The 26,719-nt window shown below is 38.9% G+C and overlaps 1 protein-coding gene across 9 annotated transcripts in view; it reads right to left on the reverse strand.

Annotated features, from left to right (window-relative positions):
• The window catches only part of NAALADL2 (N-acetylated alpha-linked acidic dipeptidase like 2), a 457,652-nt gene that overhangs the window by 265,105 nt on the left and 165,828 nt on the right, over nt 1-26,719 (reverse strand). Inside the window, exon 1 of one of the 9 annotated variants that reach the window (XM_027685651.1) lies at nt 23,874-23,935. The exons of the other annotated variants lie outside the window; for them this stretch is intronic. The gene's annotated coding sequence lies outside the window, so the exon portion shown is untranslated. Of the gene's footprint in view, nt 1-23,873; nt 23,936-26,719 lie in introns of those variants that run through there. 9 annotated transcript variants of the gene reach the window in all.

Here is a 26,719-nt window from a genome sequence, read left to right on the forward strand (position 1 = left end):
TAAAATTCTCAATACCCTTTTCCTTTACTTTTCCCTTAATATTTGCCAAGTGAGGGTACAGAAGAGTTGTAAATCAGTGCAATTTCAATAGCCTAATGCAGACAGCTTTCTCATCATGTTTTATGCCTAATGGTGGGCTATACAATGAAAGCCTAATGTCTATAACTGAAAAGATATTTATATTCATAATGTAAAAGAACTGGAGAATGAGTCTTTAGAATATTGTAGCTTTCAGTCATCTTGGCTTTAACTCCCGAACTAGTGCCGGATTATTAGAAAAAACTGCTGTATTTCCCTCTTTCATTCTGTATTAGCATGACAGTGGAAATAATACACTAAGGAACATGAAATATGTTACTACATTGTGAGTCCTTACGGGTGGATTGTGGTGCATATGTTAAACTTTTCAATATTTGCAGCTCTATCTGATAGCATTTTCCAAGCTTCTCCAGTCAAAGCATTCCTCTAAACCAGCCAAACTTACTGTTCAAGATTATCTGGCATTGATTCACAGCTCTAATTATGAACGATACTCTCCACAAGAAAGGAAGATTAGAAATATTTCAACTAAGTGGGTGTAATGAGACATCTTTCCAGTTCCATTTGTACTTACATGATGCAATGAAAAGTTAAATACTACAACCACAGCTCCCTGAGGTTATGCACACACCAGGTTATGCTCATTTGTTGTTTCCTTCAGAAACAAACACCAGAAAAAAGGCCAACTGCTAAAAAAAAACCAAAACCTGAAGGAGACTATTTTAAGGTGGGGTTTTTTTTCCGTGAAACAGACAATTCCCTAGAAACAAGATGACTTTGTGAAGCTTTTGTTGGGGCTAAAAATGCCCTTTTGTGAAAGCACCCTGCGTCAATCATGCCATGCAGTGGAGTTGATTATTTAGATTTCGTGTTGCTTTGAGTTCTTACAATATTCAAAAAGAAGCCCAGCCATGTGAGTCAGAGTATTAGCATGAATCTCTTTGGAGCAAAACAGCTGAATTTTTCAAAGCCCTTTAAAACAGTGTTTCACAGAGTGGAAAAGTAAAACCGGTTGTGTTCAGCTTGTCTACACAAAGACACTTCAAACTTTTCAGCTCTTGTTTTTTTCCTCCTCTATCTCATCAAAAACACATTTTGCTTTCAGTAACACACCCAAAAACTTCATGGACTAAACCACCATGATCCTGACCAATGAAAGTGATTAAAACAACTGTCTATCTGACCACAGGCAGCTGATAAACCTTCCACCCCAAGGCTGCACCTCCCAGATAGCAAAAATCACTCCCTCCCCTGAAGCCTTGTGTGCTGCCCGTCATTTCTGCATCCTATGATGTAATTTTATCATTTGACATTATTATACAACTCAATTGCCAGAAAAAAAGGTCAGGTTTTAAACATTCTCTCCTGTCACCTTGCTTTCATAAACCACAAATACATGCAGCCCCTCAGAAATGGAGCAAGGCACTCAGCCTAGCTGGCTAATTGATGATAATATTTTAATTTGCTGGAATTGAAAGGAATGGATGCACACGCAGCATTAGCTAAACCTGCTAACTGTGACAGCATGTGAAGGACCCTGTGTCCCTCATGGCACACCACTGCATCAGAGACAAGCAGAGCAACAAACATCTTATTAAACAACAAGTGCAGAAAAGCAAGAGGCAGAAGCCTCCAGGGCCATGTTAATTATCTCAGGGTCGAAGTGGCTCGGAGCTGTCTCACAGGCTCCATGGCAGTCAGATGGCAGTGCCAACACACTGAAGTCCCCAAGGTCCTGCAGTTACAGCACTGTCATATTTCAAATGACAGGTAATACTTAGGAACACGCCGACACTAACCTCCTCAATTATATTCAATGTCAAGGTTTTCACGCTGAAGGAACTGCTAATTTTCAACATACACACAACTTGCTGACAAAAGGCACTTTATCAAAGAAGGGAGTTTAGGGATCTGCTGCAGATCCTTTTTGACACAGTGGGAATACTGTCCTCCATGCAAGCTCTCAAAGGATGAAATAAACCCTGCCTTTAGTCGAGCACACAAACACCACAATATGCTGTATTTGCTTTGCTGACAGATAGTGCCTTTACACAGAAATCCCCTTCTGTTATTAACAGCAGCATGGACAAACAAATATTCTCTTGGCGTTTATTTGAACTTCCTCTAAAGAAAAAGGCCCAGGCAAGTGGGGGCTATTGCAATGCCTTAGGTGCTCCAAGAAGCACGACTAAAAAGACTAAGTGCCATCCCCCAGGAGCAGCCATGCGTGCCACAGAGCAATTGCAGTGCAATTACCAAGAAAAAACACAGGCATGGAATTCAAAAAGAAAGACATTTGAACATGCAAACGTGATTCCTTGTTTATTCCCATATTTGCACTTTGCAGGATTTAACTGAAAATACATTTAAATTAACTTGATTCGACAGTCTAGAAATGAGATTAGGTGGCACAGATATGGCTATGGGTGAAGGAACATGGTCTCATTAGAGCTTTCTCCCCATTTGGGAGGCTTCTCCCACTTGCAGTCATTAATATGAACTGGAGACAGATTCTGCTGTGAGTTGCACCAATTTAAATCCAGAGCAACTCTTATCTGGCCTCCAATTTGCATTAATGGTCAAAGGTGGCACACTGAGATGAAGCACAATGCAGGCAGCACCATGTTTAGAAGGAGAAGGAGCAGTACCCCAGCAGAGAGGCTCAGAATTTAAAGGGACATGGCACAATGTAAAAGGACAGTTGTTTGAAACACATAAAAAAACCCTGCTAAATTTAAAAACAAAGTTAAAAAAAATTATATATTTTAGTTATTTGTATTATTCTTAATTTTTTTTTAGTTGCGTAAAAGTAATTTCAATGTCTCATTGTTATTTTTGTTAACATTTACAATGTAGTAACACATACACCCAAAAATGCCATATTCCTGCAGAACAGGCCTGGATAGCATTTGACATTTTAGCAGTTACTTGTTCAAATGCTCAGATTTGAAGAGTATTAGATCTCCCCTGGTTTGCCTTCTTACCCTGCAGAAAAAACAGACACATTTGGTTTTCAGTAGGTAAGTAGGGGCAGTAGCAACTCCATTTGTAACTGATGTAAATAATAACTGTGGCTACACTCAGTAGTCTTAGACTTTCATGTTCATACTGAAACTCCTGCACAGCCCTGGGAGGAAAGCTATGACTTTTCTGCATCTCATGATCCAAGAATTCCTTTATAATGATTCCTATATCACCCACATTAACGCTGAACCAGCAATCAGAAAGTGCTGAAGTATTAAAAACACAAAATACTTCATTAGTCCTTCACTTTATTAGTTAGGAGTGGAAGGGTTAAAGAAAATACAGCAAAATGTGAGATTTATACACCTGCACAAGCCTTTCCAACTTTATACAGACATTTTTCAATCAATCTGACTGATCCCCTTCAAAAGAGCTGCTCAAGTAATAAACCCATATCCACTTTCATGAAAGGGAATATTTCAGCAACGAGAGTTGCAATTTTTGGCAATATGTCTACAGATCCAAAGCCTGAAATTTTTGCTGACGCAGCAGATGGATTTCATAAAGCACTGTGCTCTTGTACAAACAAATAAAACCTCCCAAAACCATCCTCCACCTCAAAGCCCAGTGCTATCCCTGTCTCTAGTCCAAGAAGAAATTCATGGGTGTGAGTTTTCACAAGGAAACCACAGGCTCAAAGTAATAACATTCAGTATTCCCACGAACTCCTGAGGGGTCTGAGATTACTTAATGCCTGGCTACTCAATCCTTTGTCAACACTTTTATTCAGGATATAAGAATTCCACACATTTTCTATGAACAACACAGGCTTCTAAAGTCAAATGTATAAGCATGTATTAATATGTGCTCTGCTTTCACTGCTACCACTGAAGAACAGGACTGGTTCTCTACCTAAACATACCAACACATCATTTCCTCCCAACCGTGGCTTACTGAAAAAATGATCCAAATAACTCACAAAAATGAGTTTAAACAAAAAACCAAAACCAAACAAAACAAAAAAAAAACACACCAAAAAGAGAAAAAAAAAGAGAAGAAAAAAATAAAATTAATAGATCTTCTCTACCTGCCTTTTGTTATTCAAATAAAAATCTTTTGTTGATCTGGCATGAATTGAGAAGACACCTTCTCGTAGAAATTTAGATGTACAATAGTATTATGGAGTTGTTTGCATCTTATCTTAAAAACACAGTTGTGCTGTAAAGAGAAACAAGAGAAAAAAATATTTTTTTCCATCTTTTCACTTTGAATAACTCAGGGCACATTCAAGTCAGTAAAAGCCTTTTTTATTGCTGTTTTTCTTGAGTTTATTTTTTTAATATGGAAGCTGAGTAGCTAATACTGCTGAGTAGCTAATACCACTCTAACGAGTTCTGAAAAAGTAAAGGTTACTTTGGTTTAGGGAATTCAAATAGGTATCTCTTCTCACTTAAAATCTAATTTTCAAGCACTGCAAAATACTGAGGTCATTAATAGAAGTCCAGGCATTTCCATAAACTTTGCTGAAGAACAGAAGTATCACTTTTTTAAAAAAATACATTGTTGAAGTTTTATATATCTTTCATACTTTTATATTACCAAATATACATTATGATACAAATCTGAAACTGTTACATATCCATCTCTAGAGAGGAACAAAAAGTTAAGCATCCTAATTATCACAAGTTTCTTAGCAGATTTCATGTGCACCTACTATATCTCAATAGAAAAAACATGCATATGTCACTCTGACAGCTAATTTTACATGCTGGCAGACACTTGTAAGTATTTCTTTCCTGTATGCAAATGCAGGTGTTTCAGTGAAAACTTCTTTCCAGTGTACAATAAAATGTCTAATTTTGATCCTAATAATCATACTATTTTACTAATCTCTGTTCTGCAGGAGAATGAGACTCAATAGACAGAATTTAAGACAACCAGAGTTCAAGAATAAGTACGGAGAAAAAAAACAGTGTTTCTCTGTCTCCACCGTGGTAGTGAAACCATGACTTGGTTTAGGTACCATAAAGAAATTTAACAACATAAGTGCTGTAGGTACATCTTTATCTTTGATTTTAAAAATGCAAACAGTTCAGATATACAAAAGCTTCGGTGAAATGAAAGCACTGGTTTTATGGCAGAACATGAAAAGCAGCTTAGTGTTTTCTGGAGAGAGCTATTGCTGTCCCTGGGGTTTAGTGGGGAGCTACAGCACCAAGGTTATGGCTCACAAGTCCATAGTGTGATGGTAAATCACGTTTACACGGCCATATACTGTGCTGCTACAGCTGAGCCACAACACCCAGGTAGGTGATGCTGTATTACACAGTGCAGCAGACACAGAGCAACTCAGGTTTTTAGTGTGCAAAGTGAGGATTTTAAGAGCCTGGATACACAAAGGTGCAGAAAGACATTCTCATACAACCCAGTACAGTAAACCCACCTGCTAAATCTGCCATTACTTACTCAGCATGTCTTAGCAATCCCCATGCACATGATTACCACTTCAGAAACACTGGACAAAATCTAGATTACCTGAATCTAGACTATTTGAAGACCCAGCCCAAAGATTTAATAAAAGAGCAACTAAAAAAAAAAAAGCCACATTTCCAGATCAGCTCTCAAATCAAAACTGCACTCCCAAATGATGTTTCCCCACACCTGACATGACTTCGGACTTGTTCAGTTCTTGTACCAGTAACAAACCCACAGAAGAGAAGCCTTGGAAGGACAGATGCAATTTGTTCATGCTGCAAATGCTTGCTCATGCAGCTTGGGTTGGCAGCCCAAGATGTCGAGCAGCTCTGCACCTAAATCCTGAACACTAAATCCTTTCAGGGTTATTGGTACAGCAAGTTCAAAGGCAACTATCTAGAACGTGCTTGAAATGTTTCTGCAGAAGCCAACAACAGATGTTAAAAGAAAGGGCCTGGAAACCAGAATATACCTTAATACTGCATGTTGAGTTTTTTCTAAGTATTCAGTTTCCACCAAAGAAAAAGAACAAAGAAATAACCCTAAGAAATAAGTATTGTTTTTCTTCCAGTAATTGTTACATAAATCAACTGACATTTAAAAAATTATAAATGTAAACAGATATTTATTTTCCTTGACCTACTCAAGCAAAAACCCCAGGCTCAAAATGCAGCAGCATGTGGCTCAATGTGAACCTGAGATCCTGAGGCCAAGAACCTTATTTAACGCCACTGCAATAAAGAGTTAAGCACACACACAAATATTATCTTTTCTCACCTCAACTCAGACATGTTCATGTGAATTTAGATAATTTTATAACTGGGGCTGTATTGTTTGCTCATTTTTCCAATGACTATAATCATGATTCAACCAACTTCCTCTGAGCATTGGCAAAGTCAATCCCAGGATATTTAAAGGATTGATATCTGCCCAGTACTTCTTTAATGCACAAACTGCCTGAGCTCTAAAAAGAAAACACATCCCATTTTCAAGACAACACATAAGACAGCTATTCCAAACTGGGCTGTTTCCCTTGGCAGGAGCAGCATACGGAGAAGGGAAGCTCCCAGATTTCTGATTTCTCCAAGGCAGCAGTTTAGATTATGATTTTAAAATACTATGGCCACCTTTGTAAGAATGAATATTACATGTTTATAATTTTTACAAATATATACCAGAAATAGATAAGTGTGTGCACATATCTACATATAAAATATGTAGATTATATACGATTCCAAAAGTTGGGAAAACCAAGATGCTGCATCATCAGGCTTCAGTGTATTGGATCGTACTTATCCAGGACCTATTTGTGAGACTCCCAAGATTTGTTTGGAGAGAGGTTTCTCCTGAGAAGCAGCACTTTTACCTGCCTATCACCATCACTGAAGTTCAGCACCACACAGGTGCTGAAGCTTGAAATGAATGTTTTCTCCCAGGGTAATGGACTTAAATATTATTTAGTCAGAAACAGATTCTTTCCTCCACATATGTGATGGAAATAATCTGCAAGTACTTTCATTTAGAACCACTCATGATGTAAAATTATTTCCAACTATGGCTTCACTCTAGCATGGTATCAAAATTTATATTAAAGCTGACTGAAATATTTGCAAGCTGTAATACCTTTCCAGTACCGAATCTTATCAAATCAAACCCACTGCAAAAGAGACTGTGCACTGATGATTCACATAAGTAGCAAGCCATGGAAAGGTATTGTTGATGTCTTACAGCCAGAGGTGTATGAAATACTTGCAGCAGATGAAAAAGGATACCCTGCATGCAAACAGCTTCATCTTCCCTTATTACAAAGTCACAAAGACACTCTTCATATTTAACAGATTTTTCTCTCTGACAAATATGTCCCTTTTCCAGCAAAAACGTGAGTCCTTTTATAGAAAGCTGGGCACAGTGAGTTTAAGCTCGTATAACAACATGCCTAAATTATTTACTATATAGACACTTAACTGAATATCCAAGTATCTAAAAGGGGAAAAAAAAAAAAACAAACACAAACCAGATTTCAATCATCACAGTTACCAGTGTAACTCTTTCACACGTTCAATAATATTACCTTCTTAGTTAATGAAGGCAGCCTCAAAAATAAGCCTCTAAATCTGTTTTTCATACAGAGTGTTTTTCACACTTAATGCACCCACCACAAGAAATCACATATTTTTGTCATTCAGAAAGTTTTAACAAAGTTGCCTTTAGCCACCACCATGAAAAAGGTTTACAGAAATCCTGTGCTCTGATGTGTGCAGAGGACAGCAGTCCCTCCTGGAGGACACCAGAGGACAGACACATAGCTGGATCAGGCCCAAATGGGTTTATTTGCTTTTACTCTTAATAAATTCATACAGTTATAGACCATTGAATCATCAAGGTTGGAAAAGAACTCCAAGATCAACAAGTCCAACCACTACCCCAGCAGCACCATATTCATTGCTAAACCACGTCCACAAGCGCCACATCCACAGCACTTTTGAACACTTCCAGGGATGGTGATTCCATCACTTCCCTGGACAGCCTGTTCCAGTGCCTGACAAACCCTTCAGCGAAGAAATTTTTCCTAATATCCAACCCAAACCTCCCCTGGCACAGCTTGAGGCCATTTCCTCTCATCCTGTCACTTGTTACATGGGAGAAGAGACCTAACCCCACCTGGCTACAGCCACCTTTCAGGTGGTTATAGAGAGCAATAAGGTCCCCCTGATTTCTGGAAATTATCTGGAAAATGCCCAAAACAGCCAGGGAAGGTGGGCTGTGCTTTAGTGGTGCTGTGCAGGAAACAGCAGTGAGCAAAGGCTACTATGGTGATGTCCTTAAAACACGTCTCTTTAGAACAGATAGAAATGGTAGAAAATGGGATTCTGTAAAGGACTTCCATTGACTTGGTTGGAAAATGGTGGGTTTGTGCTGCTTTTGGTTTTGGGTGGGGTTTTCCTGTTTGTTTGGGAGAGGTTTTTTGTTTGTTTTCAGTATTATTATTGTTTGGTTTGTTGAGGTTTTTGGAGGGAGAGTTGGTAGCTACCTCAGGCAGCCCCTCACAGCAACAGGGTGCCCCTCAGGGCTGGCAGTCTTGCTCACATTCAAATATCCCAAATCGAGACATTACCATGTTTCCTTTTCTTCCTCTGTCCAGAAATATTGTTTAGCCAGTTGTTTTGGATTTGAGAGATGATCTCATTGAAGATATAGTCATTACCATTTATTCTCCCTGGTTTCTAGGAAAAGGTGGAGGCTTTGCATTTTTATTTTATTTTAAATTAATTTTGTTAGCAATTGACTCCTTGCTGTCAGCTGGTGCCTGAGGAAGAATTAGCTTTGTAAGAAGATCAGCAAGACATGTTCAAGCATGTGACAGGCAAAGCACACTGACAGGGGCTGGGAGATACAAGGCTTTTATGAACGCCAGAATTATGTTCCAGCAGAGAACTTCAACTTTTATATCTTCTAGCAATTTCTCAAAAGGAGTAATACTTATATAAATGAAACAGCTGCCCACACAAAAATTAAAGCAGCAATTTCCAGCACATTTTACTTCGACTATAAAGGTGCACACAAGGTAGCAAAAAGTTTTGTACATATATTTCTCAGGGAAATAAACTCAGCCTGAAAGCAGCTTTCTGACTCCTGAAGACATTTGCTGTTCATGGAGAGCAAACATCAGGCTTTAAAAGCCTTGGGAATAAGCTATACATTATGTCCCTGGAAGCCAGCACAGTGTTAGACAAGTGATCCTGTGGGTTTCCTGGGGGAGTATACAAAGATAACAAAAAAAAAAAAAAATCCACTAACCAGGAGCACTGGAATTTGACAGCGACAGCACAGCTTCCTCCCACCAGTGACGCTGATGGATGTTTTCTGTACCAAAACTGACAGTGACAAAAGAGGCTTTAATGTGAAGGAGCCTTTCCAGTCCCCCTTCATGTTATCTGGGAAGACTGGCACTGACTGACAGGCAAGTCAAACATTATAAGTGACTGACATTCCTAAAACAAACACGGAGGTGGGGTGTCCTCAAAGAGAAATCACTACTGCTGCTGGTAGGAATTATTTTAATGCTTGTGGCAGTGACCAGCTTTGCTGCAGCAGCTCAGGGGACAACTGGTTCTTTGCCCAGTCTTCTCCACTGCTGGCACCAGCCCTGCCCTCACTTCCCAGCCCAAGATGACCAAAAACAGTGATGCTGGGATCCCTGAGGTAGTGAACAGCCTTTCTTGATCTAGGGTGTTGTTTGCAACATACCAGTGTTATGGGAAAAAACAAACAAAAAAAAAGTTGGGAAAAAGATAAAGTTTGATGTGAAACCAGAGGCAGAACAGAAAAAGCAAGAAATTGTAGGGGATTCATTATCTTTTTCATGCCCTATTTCCATTCCTGCCTGGTGAACACATACTTGTCACCTCCAGTGCCTCTTCTCCACTTTCTCAGCAGCACTTGGCTTTGCCTGTGAAAAACCCATCAACAAGAGATGAGGAAAAATTCCTTGATACTTTTTGCATTCCTCTCAATTCCAAGTGATGGCCCAATATTGAGGAATTATCTGCAGAACCCTAACCCCTAATGTTGCACAGACAGGGGTTCAGCTGCCCATCCCACAGTCAACCTGCCAAAACTCAGATTTTTCTGAGTTCCTTTCACTTTTCACTTCAATCTAGAGGCAGATGCCATTTACTGCACAGTCAGCACCACGTGGCAAAGACGCTTGAATTTCTTGGGAAAAGGGCCATAGCAAGGGTGTGTATTTTGAGCAACATTAGCACCTGCTGCAGACACAAGCGAGATTTACACTTGCTAAAAATCTAGTCCACCAAGGAATAGAATAAATTTAATATTCAATTAAGGAAACAAGAGCTGAATTTCAGTACAGATGAGGAGCATGACGTAAAACAGAGTATCCTACCATCTATCATGGTTAGGATGATTTTAATGGATCTTTAGAAACGCTTATGGAACCTATGAATTTCTGGGCACTACTTCGGGATCAGTAATAAAAAAAATTCATTCTCTAGTTACCTCCTAAAGCAACTTAACATACCATGTATGATGAAGAATTATAGTCTACTTGAGAAAAGATACTTAACTCCTTAAAATGCAGCAATAAAAGATGCCTGATTGGAGATGAAATTTGAAAGCTTTGAGTTTGATGGGCTTTGAGAATACCCCTATGCAAAGTATTATATTTGTATTCTTTTTTTCTTTTCAAAATGATTGTTTTTCCAGAAAAAGACTGTCTGGTATGAGCATATAAGCAGAAAATATTCAGTATTTCTTTTCAGTAATGTCAAATTTCTTTAACCATTTATTGCAGTGCAGAAATTAGAGAATAAAACAGTATAAATCCCATACCTAGAACTGCACCCTAAGAAATTAAGTATGTCCAGAGTTAGATGGCAGGATGACTGCTCAGAAAGAGATCTTTCTGGAGTCAACATGCATCTGCATCCCCTGCAGTCACTTGTACCCACATACCCCCTCCTCGCAGAGGAACCATCATCCTTCCTCCTCTGCTGCTTTAATCTCTCTTCATATTTACTGTGCTCTGAAGAATATTAATAAATATTCCATGTCGTATCCATAAAGCAAATAAAAATGATTAACTAACAGTCAGCACAAATGCCTCTAAAGCAGCATGCACTCCTCTTTCATGCAGGATCATCAAGTTCAATACCATGATAAAGGTTAAGTTTATTAAGCATTAAAGAGAACTGAGTTCTCAGCACTCAACCCCTCTTCCCCCCTACTCTTCCTCTTTTTTTTTTTGAGAAAGTGCAATAAAAGGAGGTGCACAGCTAAATGGTGACCTTTAGAAGTACTGTCTGTTCCTTTGGGAGGAAATGTGCTGTATTTGATTGTTAGCTTTTATAAGATTAATTAGTCTGGCATGCTAATTGATATTTTTTGGTAGATGAGAACAATCAAATAATTGGTTTCCCTTTAAAGGAATTCTGTAATAAATGCAATCCACAGATGAGTAACTGCACTGCTCTATTGTAGCAATATACTTGTTTTATGTTTAAAAATGTATTTTAAAAAAAAGAAAAGCATCCATTTGGGTAAGTTATCTGAAAGCATAATGTGACACAGCTTTTTCAGACAGCAAGTCCTTCATGGATTTAAATCACCAAAACACACACATAATAAAGGTCTGCTATTTAACAAGATGACAGATGTCATCACAGAAAGCCTTGGCATTAGTGAGCTATAGCACATCTCAGATCCTCATTATTGCCTGAGCACCGCTGCTGCTGTAACACAACTTCCACACAAACACAAAGGCACAGAGTTTGTAAAAAGCCAGCAAAGTTAGAACTGCTTGTGCTGCTCAGCTTTTACTTGTACCAGTATCTCTGAATGCAGGCATAACAATCTTTCACAAGGCTGACCTTCAGAAATCACACATTAGTATGCAAGTTCATACCACGCAGCAAACACTAATGAAGACATTTAGACAGTGCAGTCAGAGCTCTGGCACATGACAGAGTTGTCACAGATTAATGTATTGCCCACATGAACTGAGCCACAGTAACTCTCCAGTCACCTGGTCTGAGCTCATGAAATGCCAGGTAACCAAGTAAGGTGAGTTAGTGAAGCCCTCGTTAACTTCAGGTTAAGCCAAGTCAAATAACTCTCCGTTTGTGCAAACATGGCCAGTCACTGTGCCCTGTGAAGCCCCAGGAGCTGAACAGCTCTGGTTGTGCCATCGTGTGTATAACCCGTCAGGGACACTGCTGTCACCCCAGGAATTGCTCCACACATGTCCTAAAGTAAATAAGAGCTGAATCACAGTCACTACCTCCTTCCTACAGTACCAGAAGTGTCTTGCACAGACAACAGACAGTCCTTTGAGAGACTCCAGCAAGACTTCTTTGCCTCGTATCTCACTTACAGTGGCACTCCAGCCCTCACCATGCCGGTCACAAAGCCATTACAATATTGGACCTCTTCAATTTTAACTCTTCATGGCAACACCTCAACCTACCCAAAACAGCCCAGAACAGGCTCATAACTGAATACAAATTAGGTGTGAGAAGAATGACGCACTGCTGCAGCTGGATGATAAAGTTTCTAAAACCCCAGTAGACGGTATTTTTCTCAGCCAATTAGCAATTCTGGTAACGACCCCAGGAGGCTCAGCCCACATGCACAGAGGCATGAAGGTGCTGAACTGGGACTGGGGAATTGAAACAAAAGTGAAAAATCTGCCTACCTCAGTGAATCTGGCCTAAATGGAAGCAGTTTATTATTCACTAATTATAAGTCAGGAAGAAGGACCAACCAACCAGTCTGGTGCCCCAGTCCTGACAGAAGGAGACGAGAGAAGCATGTAAAATCAAAAGATTTAACTGTACATTAGGTAACATTTGGTCTTGCTGGTAGTAGGAAATACAAATCCAGTTTGATGGGCTTTGTCAGACACCACATGTCTCCTAGGAATTCTGCTGGAAAAGGTCACTCTAATTAGTGGCTGGACTCTGTTGGGGTTCTTCTAATAGACCCAGTGGCAGAGGTTTGGGAAGGACAGCGTTGGAATCTGTGAGCCCAGAGTTCCCATTTTGGTGGTGCACAATGAAGGAGGCAGTAACAGAATCTGAGTTCAGAGACTGAACTAATTGATTTGTTGTTGTTTTTGGAAGCCAGAAACAGAATCAGAAAATAACTTTTTATTAAATGAGAGTGCCCTTCCTATCTTGTGAGTGTTTGATTCAATGGGTAAGAGCCTCTCAAAATACCCCCCCCAAAACCAAAACAACAAAACACTTCCTTTAACAGTACAATGAATAGAGAAGTATTTGTACAGCACACAAGAGCATCAACAGACAAGACATACTCCACAAATTACTCCTTTAGCCACAGTTTATGGAAATCAGTGGGAAAGGGACAAGGGGAAAAGGCAACCTGAGTTCAAGTCCAAACAATCCAAGTGCCCAGACCGGAATCCTGGCTGGAGAGCAAAATGACCATGCACAGTTTGAGCCTTTTTTGCCTTTTCTTTCAGGAGACAGCTCCAAGACCACAGTTGCTCTGTCTTTCCTGCCTAAGCCTATAGAGCAGCTGGGAGAGATGCTTCTTTTTTGGTGAAATTCTGTTCTAAGGCTTTTGACTGCTGGGATCTCACCTCCTTGGCTTTGGGAAGCTAAATCTAGACAGTTTTGTTGATGGGGAATGGCAGAAAGCAAGCAACGTGACAGGAGGAGGAGGACATTTCCCAAAAGAGAAGCATGCTTGCATCAGGTACAAAGAAGAATGTATATTGATGACTTTTACACTAGAGTTAAACTGACATTATTTCACATCCATTTTCATAACTGCAAATGAGGAGTAAGATTAATTTTACAGCAGAAGATTTTCCCCATGAATTCAACAGAACTAGATTAATGTTTCAGTTGTGCTTAATCTAAATTTTTGTCTTCCAAACTGTAGGCAAATGGTTTCTAATCACTATTTCTGTACCATCTGATGTTAAAGGTTCATCAATTTTGTTTCCCACCAATATGATTAAACTCTTATTCAGGCAAGAAAACATTGTTAGTAAGGAAATCAATTTCTTTTAAAACTCTCTTATGGACTACCATTTAATAGCTTCTTCGACCAAAACAGGAATAATTCACTGGTTTTGGAGTTATTTTCTAGCTATATGCTGAGCTATGAGATCATGATGTTTCCCCCCTCTAGGTCTTTCTGTCCCAGACTACCAACCTATAAGACATAAATTTGAATTTCCCCCTATACAACTCTTGAAAAACAAAGAACTGTTAGGATCACAAACTGCCAAATATTGCAATTTTGACTTACTTAATGAAGGACAGAATGAACTTCTACATTATAAAATGAAACTCCAATTAATACCAAGAATAAAACACCCCACGCTATTATCAAAAAGTCATAAAACATCTGGGGTTAACAATAATCTGGCTGAAAAGTACTATATAGAACAGAAATAAAATGCCTTATTGCTGTTAATCATTTTCCATCTTTACAATGATACTGCGCTCACACATTAATTAGAGGCATTAGATAAGCAAATTGTATCACCACACCCTGGAAAGCTGGCACACCAACAGCTGGAACAGAAAAAGAAAAAAACATTAAATGGGTGAGATCCTTTCCCTGCCAGGTCTGCCAGCAGTGTGGTTTTACAACATAATACTGTCAGTCCTTTACCTTCAGCTGTACTTGTGAAATATATCCCCCCATAAGCAGTTTATGCATCCCAACTCGGGCTAATAGGTGAAAGACTTTTTCGGGTGAGGCGGGGGAATTCAGGACTTCCTGACACTGCTCCCAGACAAACCAGTAAATAACCCGCCAGCAGCACAACAAGAGTGAGCTCTGCCATTTGGATTTAATTTGTTTGGTGCAAAGGTACAATAAACATACTGGAGGACAAAATTAGTTTGTTACATTAATATCTACTTAATCTAGAGCAAAGGCACAATTTAATGAGACAACAAAGCTCAAGCACCATGACAGGTACTGAGGCACTACTATTGTACAAGATCTGCCAGAGAAACCTCATTTTGAAGGAAAACAAAAAAACAACAACAAAAACAAACAAATAAAAAAAACCCACACAAAACACCAAACCACCACAAGATTTCAACCCCAGCCATCAGCCCAGATTCTGGGGACTTTCCCCAAAAAGCCAAGCCTGGTTTGTGAAGCAGCAGAGGGGATGAGCTCTACCCTCTCTTCCTCTGCTGCCTCCCGAACAGCCACCCCCTGGGGCAGAGCTGCTCCACTGCAGCTGGTTTCTCAGCTGGCCCTGATTTTTGGCTCTAGCAAGCCAAGTCCTGAGTGGGAAGGAGAGTGGAACACGTCTCTCCAGCCAGTTCATTCAACATTCATTCCTTCTGCACCCCTGAACAGGCGAGGACAAGAACTCTGTGCAACCCTGTGCTGTCCTGGGGGAGGACAGCCACCACTGAGCCTCACACAAACACTTGCACAGAAAAAGGCATTTATTCATGAAATGACAGTTCACCCCAGCCTGCTTAGCAACAGTGTTCCTCCTCTTCGAAGCATTAATGACATTTTTATCTAATTTCAACACCACACCTGTATGATAACATATTTAATTCCTTTACAAAAACAGTCAGGCTGCAGTGAGGATAACTTCGTAGCACAGGGGCAGACACAGGGTTTTGACAGCTGACTGGTCATAAACAAGCAAAGGTTTGAACAAAAGATAAAATACTTGTGTGTGCCACTGTTTCTGTCAACAGTTTTAATGAAAAGTGAGGAATAGCAAAAAAGAGAGGATAAAATACCATAGCCTTGAAGCAAAAGAAGTCTGCAGACAACAGTGGCCTGGAAGGAAGCAAAAACTAACAGAGTATGTCACTAGGCATAATTAACAGCTGGGTAAAAACCAGCCAGATTTCAGAGGAAATCCTCCTTCTGTAGAGGTTTAAGGGTGACAATAAAGCTTAAACTGTCACAAGCATTTGATTAGTATGTTACAGATGGAATTTAAAACTGACAGGTTAATAATGAAGAACTCCCCAGGGTATCTGACTCCCATTAATGCCTCTCCTCCTTTACCTGGACCAATCAACCTACAGTCATACTTCCCAACACCTGACAAAATACATCTGCTGATAAACAAACAGCTTTTCCTAGAAACAAATTAAATATTTATGCCATACTATTACGGATGTAAACACTTCCACATAATTTTCTAGCCATAGATCAGTACCTTCATTGCAAAACTTAATCGTGCACTGTTCCCTGAAAACTGCTTAAAAGTATGTTTTAGAAACTGTTCACAGAAGGTAATAAACCATACTTAAAGTCACATAAAACTTATAATCATTGTTCCAGCCATTTTAATACTGAAAAACAACTGTGTTCAGAAGTCAAACAGCCTTTGCTAACACTACATATGCCCTTCCAGTACCTAATTAGCTGATAATACTCTGGGTGCCTGTAATGCACAATTCAAATGCCTTGCTTACCAATGTGTTTAGCATTCTGCAAATAAGTCTTTGTACCAATTAAATCCCTTGTTATTATGAAAATGCTTTCATACTGTTGTAATAACACAGGATAACACAGTCAATGCTACTCCAATCACGAGGCTATTCTTTGAATAATTGTGGGATTTATGAGTAATCATTGCTAAGGATACACTAGTATTCAGTACAGAGTACACAAAATCTAATAATACCTTTCACATAAATTTGATTAATGTTACAGTATCCTTTAAGTGAGGCATGTACATAAAAAATCTTCCCGAGCCACTGAGAAGCAGTATTTTACAGTGCAGTAATTCACTGTAGCAATTCCACAGTAATTTACAAGCACAGTAATTTAAAAGTGTATGCAGACAACAAAAGTCTATTTTTCTTTTCAATATCTGAAAATATTGCTAAATATCAGGTTTGATCCAAGACAAAATTATTAGTCCGATTTTCTCTAGAACAAACAAATTAGGAGAGACTATTTGCTAAAAGAAAACTTTTGGGGCAAACTCAGGAATGAGTCCAGATTCCCCACCAGCAAGTCAAGAATGGGCAGTATTTCCACAGAAACTATAGTTTAGTCCAGTCCTAAACTTTTCTGCTGAAATCATGTATAGTAGGAGAAATACTTCAGTCATCATCAAAATAACCAAATACATTACTCACATTCCATATAAACTCACTAATTTAGGCATTTATCTTACAGTTACCTGAATAAAAAAATATGGAGCTGCAGAGCAAGGGGCTCCTACTCTCAAAAAGATTAACACTAAAATTTAGAAGTAGCAGTAACTCTAAGAAAATCAGTAAGACTTCTAATAAGTAACTCAACATGAACATCTACAAAGTACAACTAAAGAACAAAATTAAAACCCCAGCAACTACTAAAAATCTTCAACACAGTATAGGAATGGAAACATTTTAGAGAATTATTTCATTAGTAACTTACATATATGGAGACATTTAAAATTATTCTCACACACAGGACTACACAAACCTGCAGAAGTCAGTGTGGTAGGGGAGAAATACAGAGGCAGATTAGATCACTTCTTCCAGGATGAATTAGCCCCAAAATTCCTTCACCTGTGACTCATAAAATGCCCCACCTACCCAAATCCTTCAAGCCTTCTGCTGTTCACTCCTAGGAACAGCTGAGACATGTGTCAAGGAGATCCACATGTGTGGATTCTCCCCTCCCCAGCAAGCACACAAGGACTGGCAAAGCTTTCCAGCGTGGGACACAAGTTATGCTTCACGAGGGCAGGCAGAATTAGCATCCACTTGGATACACAAGGGAAAAACAAAGGACCAAGTACTGAAATCAGTACCTTGAAGAGACAGACACACCCCCCATCTTGCAGATCAGCTCTCTGTGGGCCTTTCTGACACATCATAGGTCTGGAGCATTAACTCAGTGATACCTGCAGGGGCCACGCTGGTATTCTCATCATCTTGGAAATTTTCAGGTTCCCTGCGTTGATCTAAGAATACAATATCCATAACTGCTTGGAAAAAAGATATTTTTTAAATTGCATATCTGCGATGTTCAGTTATAATACAAAAGGAAAATGTGAGAATGTTTGCTAAACAGCAGGATATCATTTGGCCAGAAAATGGACACAGATAACTTCGAGTTCATTAGAAAAAGTTATTTGTAAAAATTATTCTCTAAGATATCAATATTTATACATTACATGCAAAATGTAATAAATACATGCAGAGAAAGGAAGTGAAAAATCACAACAAGCTGCTACAGAAAAACAAATCTGTTTATTTTTTTCCTTCAGAAGACATTGGTTACTCAGGCGAAACACTATTAGCAAATCATGCCAAAAACAGAAGACTAAATATTCCAGAGATTAATAATAGCTAAACTCTCGCTTCTGGTCTCCTGCCCAGTGAATGCTTTTATAAGGGAACAACAATATTGCTATGCCAACCATCACTACATAGCATTGGACTCCACCCTCTTCCTTTTTTAAAAAGCAAATTACCCACACACTAAAAAAGAAATATTTACTGCTTTTATTATGTCTCAGTCAGATGGACAAAGCTCACCCAAAAGGCATTAGTATCACCAAGTCAAGCCAGGCAATTCCACATTAACGACAGCATTCAGCAGCATCCTACAGAAATTTATTATGGGATAGAAAAAGGAATCTTGGCACACAGACATAGCACTAGACAACTAAACAGTAAGATAAGAACAGATGTGAAATGCTCTTCAGAAAGATCGCTGTTCTCAACAAGTCTTTAATAGAAAAAAACCCGAATTTTATTTAGTGCACCCAAAACACACCACTAAATACATTGTACATAAACTGACACTGTGCCTCAGGGGCAGCAGGTTACTGCTAAATAACAAGATTTCTACCCAGAGCAAGGGCCTCAAATTATACATTGAGTATCAGATCACAGATCTAACTTCATTCAAACTGGGCTCTTAGCATGGGAAAAAAAGAAAATCTTCACTTTCCCTAGAATGCTGAAATTTTGATTTTTGAATGCTGAAGGTTTGTTTTCTGAATTTGATCAGAAGCTTTCCAACAATTTTCTCACCACGCACTCTACAAGCAATTTGTGGCAATCTACCAGTTTGTTGCAGCATTCTTACAAAATTAGAGCATATTAAATGGGTGTTTTTCCAAATATGTAAAATTGGTTAAAAACCTGTTTACTTAAATTATACAAGTACTTTGCATGGAAGGAATTGGTTTTAGCAAAGCAAATATCTTAAAACATTAGATTCCAATCCATTTCATTACATCCAGGTATCCAGGGAATCACATAAGGTTTTCTTTCTGTTGTTTTATTACAGGCTCTTTAACATGTGAAGGAAACAAGTACAATTTCATTAAATTACTGAAGAGAAAGGCAGAAGCACCAAATTGGTACAGTTAAAAGGCTCAGATTAATAATTTATGACAGCCAGTCTAATCTTTAATGGTAAAATAAGTAAAGAAGATTTTATGTCTGAACTTTTTACTGATGTTCCAATTATCTACTTGCTTACATACATATAAAGTGTTCTGTCAACATGTGCCACATCCCCAGGCAGGTGACTGTGGAGCAGCTCTACCTTTGCATCCACAGAAAGAGTTCCACAGTGTTTGAAAGTGACCATTTTCAATGGAAACAATCCTGAATAGCCATTTTTATCAAGCATACACCTCTTGGCATCGTCACCAGCACCTCTACCTGTCCACACCTTTACCTTCTCATCCTGAAGTTAAAAGATAAACAACCTTTCTCTGCCTTCCAAGCTGTCACTCTGAAAGCCACCCATGGGCAAAATCACAGCTACAGCAGGAAGTTGTTAAATAAATTAAGTGCGTGCCTCAACCCATCATTTGAATTAATGTATATAAAACATGTGCCACAAATAATACCATGAACTGTATTAACAACTTAATCTTAATTTACATTTACTTGTCTAGTATTAAAATTACTTTTTTTTTTAATGCAGCACCTGGCAGTAATCATTAATATTACATTTAATTTGTCTATGCAGTACAGCATCATCCAGAAACACAGGGTACAGGAGCAATATGCCAAACACAGCATCATGAAAAATTTCAACCTAATTTAACTACACAGATTTTTTTGGATACCATGTAGACCTCTATTAGGTACCCACATGCAATTCATTTCAACCAACAGGTTCACAGAAGAGCAACTTATTAGATGCAGGTAAAATACCCAAGCACAAAGAGTAACTCAGACTCTGAGAACACAGAAAATTCTGCTTTGGCTTTCAATTCGTTTTGCTTTTATCAATGTAGTTGATAACAATTAAGCCTCAAAACCTGCATGCCTAAATGACATACTGCACTTTATTTTGATTACAGAGGTTGTTTTGCCATGTGTAACTTGCCAGTCAAAAGCCAAACCCAAAAATCACAAACGTCTCCTTGGTAACCAACCGAGTCCAGCTCGAGATCCAAACCAAGTCTTTCTCCCCTCCCATTCCCCAGGGCAGCTGAAGGGACTCCAGTTCCCAGCAGCCAACAGTTTCCTCTGGAGACAGGTACCTGTGTCCCTGTCTGTGGATGTGACAGCCAGACCTTCCCAGATGGGGTTATCAGACACTTCTTACAGTCAGACCCATAAACCTGCACCAATGGATTTTGTCTTTGTTCCACTGCCCCAATTCCAATGGGTTTTGGCACAACCCATGCCCCAGCCACTCCCAAGGGTTGTACAAAGGACAATTCCCACTCTCTCGCTTTTTTCTGGATATGTCTGGTGTTAGATGCTGCTGTGCAGTGAGTGATAGCTGATGAATATCTCCCTAAGTGCACTGTGTGAAACTGGATGGAAGGAACCTGTTATTGATGGCACAATACATTACAATGGAATTTTATATAGATCTTATGGATTTCTTCCCCCTTCACCTACGAGCATTATTTCAGAGAGAGTTTTAAGCAAGAGTCAACCTGACTTTTATTTTAATCTCTCAACTATGACAATATAATTAAGCTGTGAATGATATATCAAAGTGCCATACACAAAGACGAATTGACAGGAGTAATTTTTACTACTCAAAAGCCCCTGGTTTCATATATCATAATATCCTGTAAAGCAACCCACTGACATCTGCTTGACTGTAAAAGCAATAGCTCGGTACAAACCTCAATTCATCCTTCAAACAGGCATATCTGCTCCTGCTTATTACAACCACTGTGTGCATCAGTTCAGTTGGAACCTGCACCATTCATTATTTCATTTCTTTATTAACTGCTTAGCACAAATCAGAGGGCAGGACTTGCCATACTCCTGCATGGCAGTGTTTCATATGAATGCTCTGACAGATGTTTTGCTTCTTTTGAAGGTGCTGAAGAACAGAACTTGGCAGTGCTGGGTTAATGGCTGGACTCAATGATCATCGAGGTCTTTTCCAACTTAAATGATTCTATATCTGGTTAGGATCCAAACAGGTCTCCTAATTTTTTTTATTTTAATTTTTTTTTAATTAAAGAAAAAAAAAGGAAGGGAAGATTTGTATTCAAGCTGTCATTGCTTCTTACTTTATTTCTCGTTTTGAAGCTTCTCAGAGCTGGAGAGGATCTTAGTTTTGCACCTACAAGAATGAGAACCTCATTTTCAGCTAGGATCCTAAGGTACTGCTGTAATGCAATTATTATTATTATTATCATCATCACCATCACTATCAGCCCAATCAATCTCAGTATGTGCTTCTAATGAGTTCGTGTCTTAGGGCATTTAATGTTCAGGTTATTTTTTGTTGGTTTTTGTTGTTAAATAACCATTCTTTGCAGCAAATAAATTGAAAGCTTGATCCAAAAAAATTAGTATTTAGAGAGCAATTATGAAAAATCTGATTATAGCAAAACATTATCAAGAAGAGCAGACTAATCTAACTCGTTCAGGGGGTGAATTGTATTTGCTGGGTTAAGAGATATGACTTGGCCAAGAGGCAATTTTCTTCTGTCTTTGCTTCTTCTGTTGAAGAATAAAATAATTTCTTTGAAATAAATAAATTATAAAGAAAAGATTAAATACTCTCCCACAGAGACCACGTGCAGAAAGAATGCTTGGTATTTAAATGGCTGTTTTGGCAAAACAGAAATTCAGGAAATTTGTTTTCTGCACGTTCCTGTGCTATTCATTACCCCAAATCTCCCCGCCTTCCTCCGAGAACACCAGGGATGATTCTTTCTTGGCCATCAGGTGCCAGAGAACTTCCAACTTGAAAAAAAAAAACAACCAAACTTAATTTGTTCTTGTCTGATAAAATACTCTGCTACAGAAGTCCCAATTGTGAATAATGACCATTCAACCATATGAATCAGCCCTTTGAGTGTGACTGGATTTACAGTGATAGACTCATTTCCAGCTGCATGTTTGCAAGTTTTGCGCCGGAGCCACCATTTCCAAGGCAAGCATATAAAGAAAAGTGAAGGTGAAAACTTTTTCATTATCTTAGAAGACAGCCTATTACCCATATCACTTTCTCAGATATCCATCCATCCACACCTAATGAGTCCTATGATTTAGTCAGAACACATTCATAAAGATGATTCATAGCTGTTATGCAGCCACTTGATGTTAATAGCAAAGCTGATGTCTTAAATCACAGCTGTTTCCCTATGATAGCCAAGGGGCAAGGCAATACTCTGGAAAACGCAGGAAAGAATTTATCAAAAGCAACATTTACAGGAAAAATGTAGAGCAAAACATGAGGGTCGAAAGTACCATAACCAAATCACTAAACAGAACAGATGCTGTGTAACTAAGAAGTTAGTAGTTATTGGTCCTCCCTGTGTATATGTTAATATTGCCAAAAAGTTACTACATCTAGGTTTAAAACTCCTATATTTAATTTTAATTTTATCTATAATCTGGTTTTGATGTTCCATAAAGATGCCTAGTAACCTGTACATCCTTAATAACAAAAGGCAAGTAACATGTCATTCTTTCCCATATTACTAAGTATTTAAACACAACTGAGAAGAGTAAATTTTAACCAAAAACAAGTGTAAGGCAGTTAAAGAGATTTGCTGATTTTCAATTATATTGATTAAGGAACAGGTCATGCAGTATGTTAAGAGTGCCACTACTAAGCCAGAAATACCAGATGACTCAGTGTTTTCAGGAAAACTACTTATATCCTTCAGTTTTAGCTGGTTATTAAGATCCCCTGGATCACAGAGCATACAGGTTGTTACAGGGTTGAATCGTCTCTACATACGTCCCACTCAGACGCAATTTCACCCAGAAACACTTAATCTATGTAGGTTGCAGACTCTGGAGTTTTAAAGAATATTGTAGCTTTACAGCCAGGGAGGCAGGAACTCCAGTAAATTTGGCATCACCCAAAAGATAACAATTAGGCACAAGATACCCATCAGCTCTTGAAGTCTCTTAGCAGATCCACAGATTTAGAGATGTTGCAGCATCAAGCTCTGGTTAGAAACAGGTACATTTTTAACTGCAACCAACAATCCCTGCTGTTCCACTTGCTTTCAGCAGGACTCCAGTTGCCTTACCCATCACTGTTAAACACATCTAAATGAATCCAGCAGGATTTCTGAGAAAGCAGTGAATGGGCTGTGATTTTGCAAAGCGCTCGCCTGATTCCTGCCTCCATTCTTCTGGCCAGTAATTTTAACAATAGGAATACCAAACTCGAGCTCCCATTACCAATCAAATTTTTTTTTTAACAAGGAATAAAATGACTGCCAAACTAGGAAAAAAAAATACAGAGACGAGAACATAATGTGCATACACCCAAGCACAGTGGAATAATTGCATAGATTAAGTAGGTCAACTACAGGTATAGATTTCTTTTAAGGTGATCCAAAAAGGTATGAGACGTTGCATGTGAAGGCACGCTCCAAAAGAATTCCCAACTGCAAACAGGCTTGTCTTACTCAAATCAAGGGAGGCAAAACTGAAACCACCTACCCTAAGGAGCTTCCACTGGAAAGCAGGTCTTATTTCCCAACTTGCTTGCTGGAAAGCTGCTGTGGAATAACCGGAGTGACAGCCGAGCACATGTCGCACAACTACTTCTTCGTGATATTTTTGTCAGGTGATTTGTAACCAGGAGCCTGGATTGGATAGGAAATTATCTTCTTTACAACTGCTGCCTGGTGTTTTGCATTAGAAGAAGCTGCCATTCAAAACAGAGGAATAAAGCAATTGGTGCCTTCCTCGTAGCAAGCTCAGAAGTTTTCTATTAATATTTAGATTTGTAATGTGATTTTCAATTCAAAGCTAAGCCTGTGTATCCAAAACAAAAAGGTGAAAGGAGGTCAAGAACTACCCTGTTAAAAACAAGCCTCCCATTTCAGGGGGGAAGGGGAGTTACTTCTAAAAGGAAAAAAATCTCCCAGAAAGAAATTGCTGACGGCTCTTGGGCACCAGTGGATCAGTTTGGTTAGTGGGTTTTGGTGGAGACATAAGAAAAGACATGCACACACATGCAGATTTCCTCCAGCTGCTAAATGCACATGGACATTTTTAATTTATAGATGTTTTCAGCTATCAGGAGTCTTTTAACCTTGTGAAACTCCTGTAATTTTCTTCCTAATTTTTAAGAAATGATTTTGAAAGAGAGATGTTGGAATTGGAATCGACAAGCCTCAAGCAGGCCAGCAGGAGAGCCTTTCATTTCTGAAATGCTGAAACATTAAGTTTATAATGAGAAACTCATGCTAATCCTAAAGAAACCTGAAGTTTTCCCCTCAACTACACACACAGCTCAAAAAGAAGGTGCACACAAGTTTAACACAAACCCTGGAAATCTGCATTTCCCAGTCAGAGAAGCACACATAGACCTTCTGACCACATGCCCGAACTCCAGGGAGGGGTCAGCTCAAGTGGGACATTTTGTTACAAGAGAGCATTAATCTGCCCTGCGAACCCCAGAGTGGGAAAACACAGACTCCTGAAAGCATCTGGCCTCGGGAAGGGAATGAAAAACTCAGAGTTGGGGAAAACCTCTCACCTCTCCACTCCATCACGCACCACGTCCTCTCTGAAGCAAAGCCAGACAGAGGCAGATGCAGCAGCCACCTCTTCAGCAGAAGGGATATTCCCTCTCCCCTACCTGTGGGAAGCAGCCAGGAGACATCACTGTGCACAGGACTTCTTGTCTAAGGCTCCTGCATGGAAAGCTCACAGACAAACTGCTGCCACCGCTCTGGGGTGGGAGTCTCCTGACGCATGAAATCCCGCATGTGTTGGCAATCCTGGCTCGGAGCCTCCAGGGGAATGGAGAACATGATCTTCCTGATAAGAATATGTATTAAATAAAAATGCACAACTTCCCATGGCTGCGAAGTTCTCTACTCCCTCCTCCACCCAAACCCCAAAATCTATGGATATTAAGGAACTGTAAACATGGTTAGAGATCATTGCACATGTTCCTCTCCCTGGTGAACGGCACCTTTATTAGCACGGGAGGAAGAAAAGATTGAAACAAACCAAAGCAAACTACTGAAGAACAACCTGTTGATGTAAATTAATGGAGTTTTGAGATGATCCAGGAAAGTTCCTGAAATTTCTTCCTCCTCTTTATAATGTCATGCTTCTAATTTATTTCATTTATATTAATAAACACTGGATTACACAACTATTAATCTAGTTGAGAACTGCACTAAAGCTCACTAAATCTGCCTCTACTTATTATGATTAATGGTCCAAAACGATCAGCTTCCCAAATTAACAACCTAAAGCAACTGGTATAGGATAAAGGATATTTTTCTTACTAAACAGGTTCTTCAGTCTTTTTAGTTAATGAAATCTTGAGCAGTCCATTCAGTATTACTACATTCCAATTCAGCATGACTACCTATTTATGTGGATTTGCATTGATTATGCTGCCACTATGTATTTATTTAAGATTTATTATTTTTCAATTCCACTAAAACTTTGTCTCATGCTTATTTCAATACAGCAGAAACAGATCTTAAAGACCTGAGTGCCTTGGCCTTCTTCTTCTTCTTCTCACTGTATCCAGAGCTTGTACTATATCTCTTTTTTTATTACTACGCTTATTATTCACCAATACTAATTTTCAAAGGACAAGTTCTCCATTTAATACCTAAGCTTTGCAAAACAGTGTCCTAACACATCAAAGATTTATTAAAAAACTAAAAAAAAAATCATAGCCACAAAAATACTATAGGAATTACTGTTATTATGTGTTCCTCCATTACTTCTGTGATTATTGCTCCAAAGTCTGTTATTTGACAGATTTTTAAAGAATATTACAGGAAGCTGATCATGATGCCAAGTTAATTATACCACTTACAAGAGACTATAAGGAGAGTCTTATCAAACCCACAAAGAAAGTATCAAATATTTTCAGTCCTAATACTCTTAGATTTGGTTTCCTGCATTGGCAGTTCTACCCAACAATCACTGAAGACAGTTGCAAGGTCTGAGCCAAAGTCAACTCACAAATATGGTTGGAGAAAAGTAGCTGAAAATAAGAAAATAATGGTAAGGTTATCCTTTACCATCCTCAAACTAAAAAAAGCTTCTCCCACCACAACACAAGGCATCTACAAAGAACCACACCTACTACACTGATTTACAAAGAAGACAGTGTGCCCCCCTAGCAGCAACACAGTGATATGGGCTAAGAGAAAAAGAAAGCCCTTCAATAACATTCAAACGAATGGCAGTTTCCTTTGCCATCTAAGACACACTGAAACTTCACTGTCTTCTCTCCTAAACAAGGATTGATTCCTTGCTCAGTGTATTTTCACCAGCAGTCTTTTTTCCTCCAACATCTCTCATCA

Source organism: Neopelma chrysocephalum, unplaced genomic scaffold (genome assembly GCF_003984885.1).
Source record: "Neopelma chrysocephalum unplaced genomic scaffold, ASM398488v2 Primary Assembly neopelma1_69, whole genome shotgun sequence".
Taxonomy (NCBI): domain Eukaryota; kingdom Metazoa; phylum Chordata; class Aves; order Passeriformes; family Pipridae; genus Neopelma; species Neopelma chrysocephalum.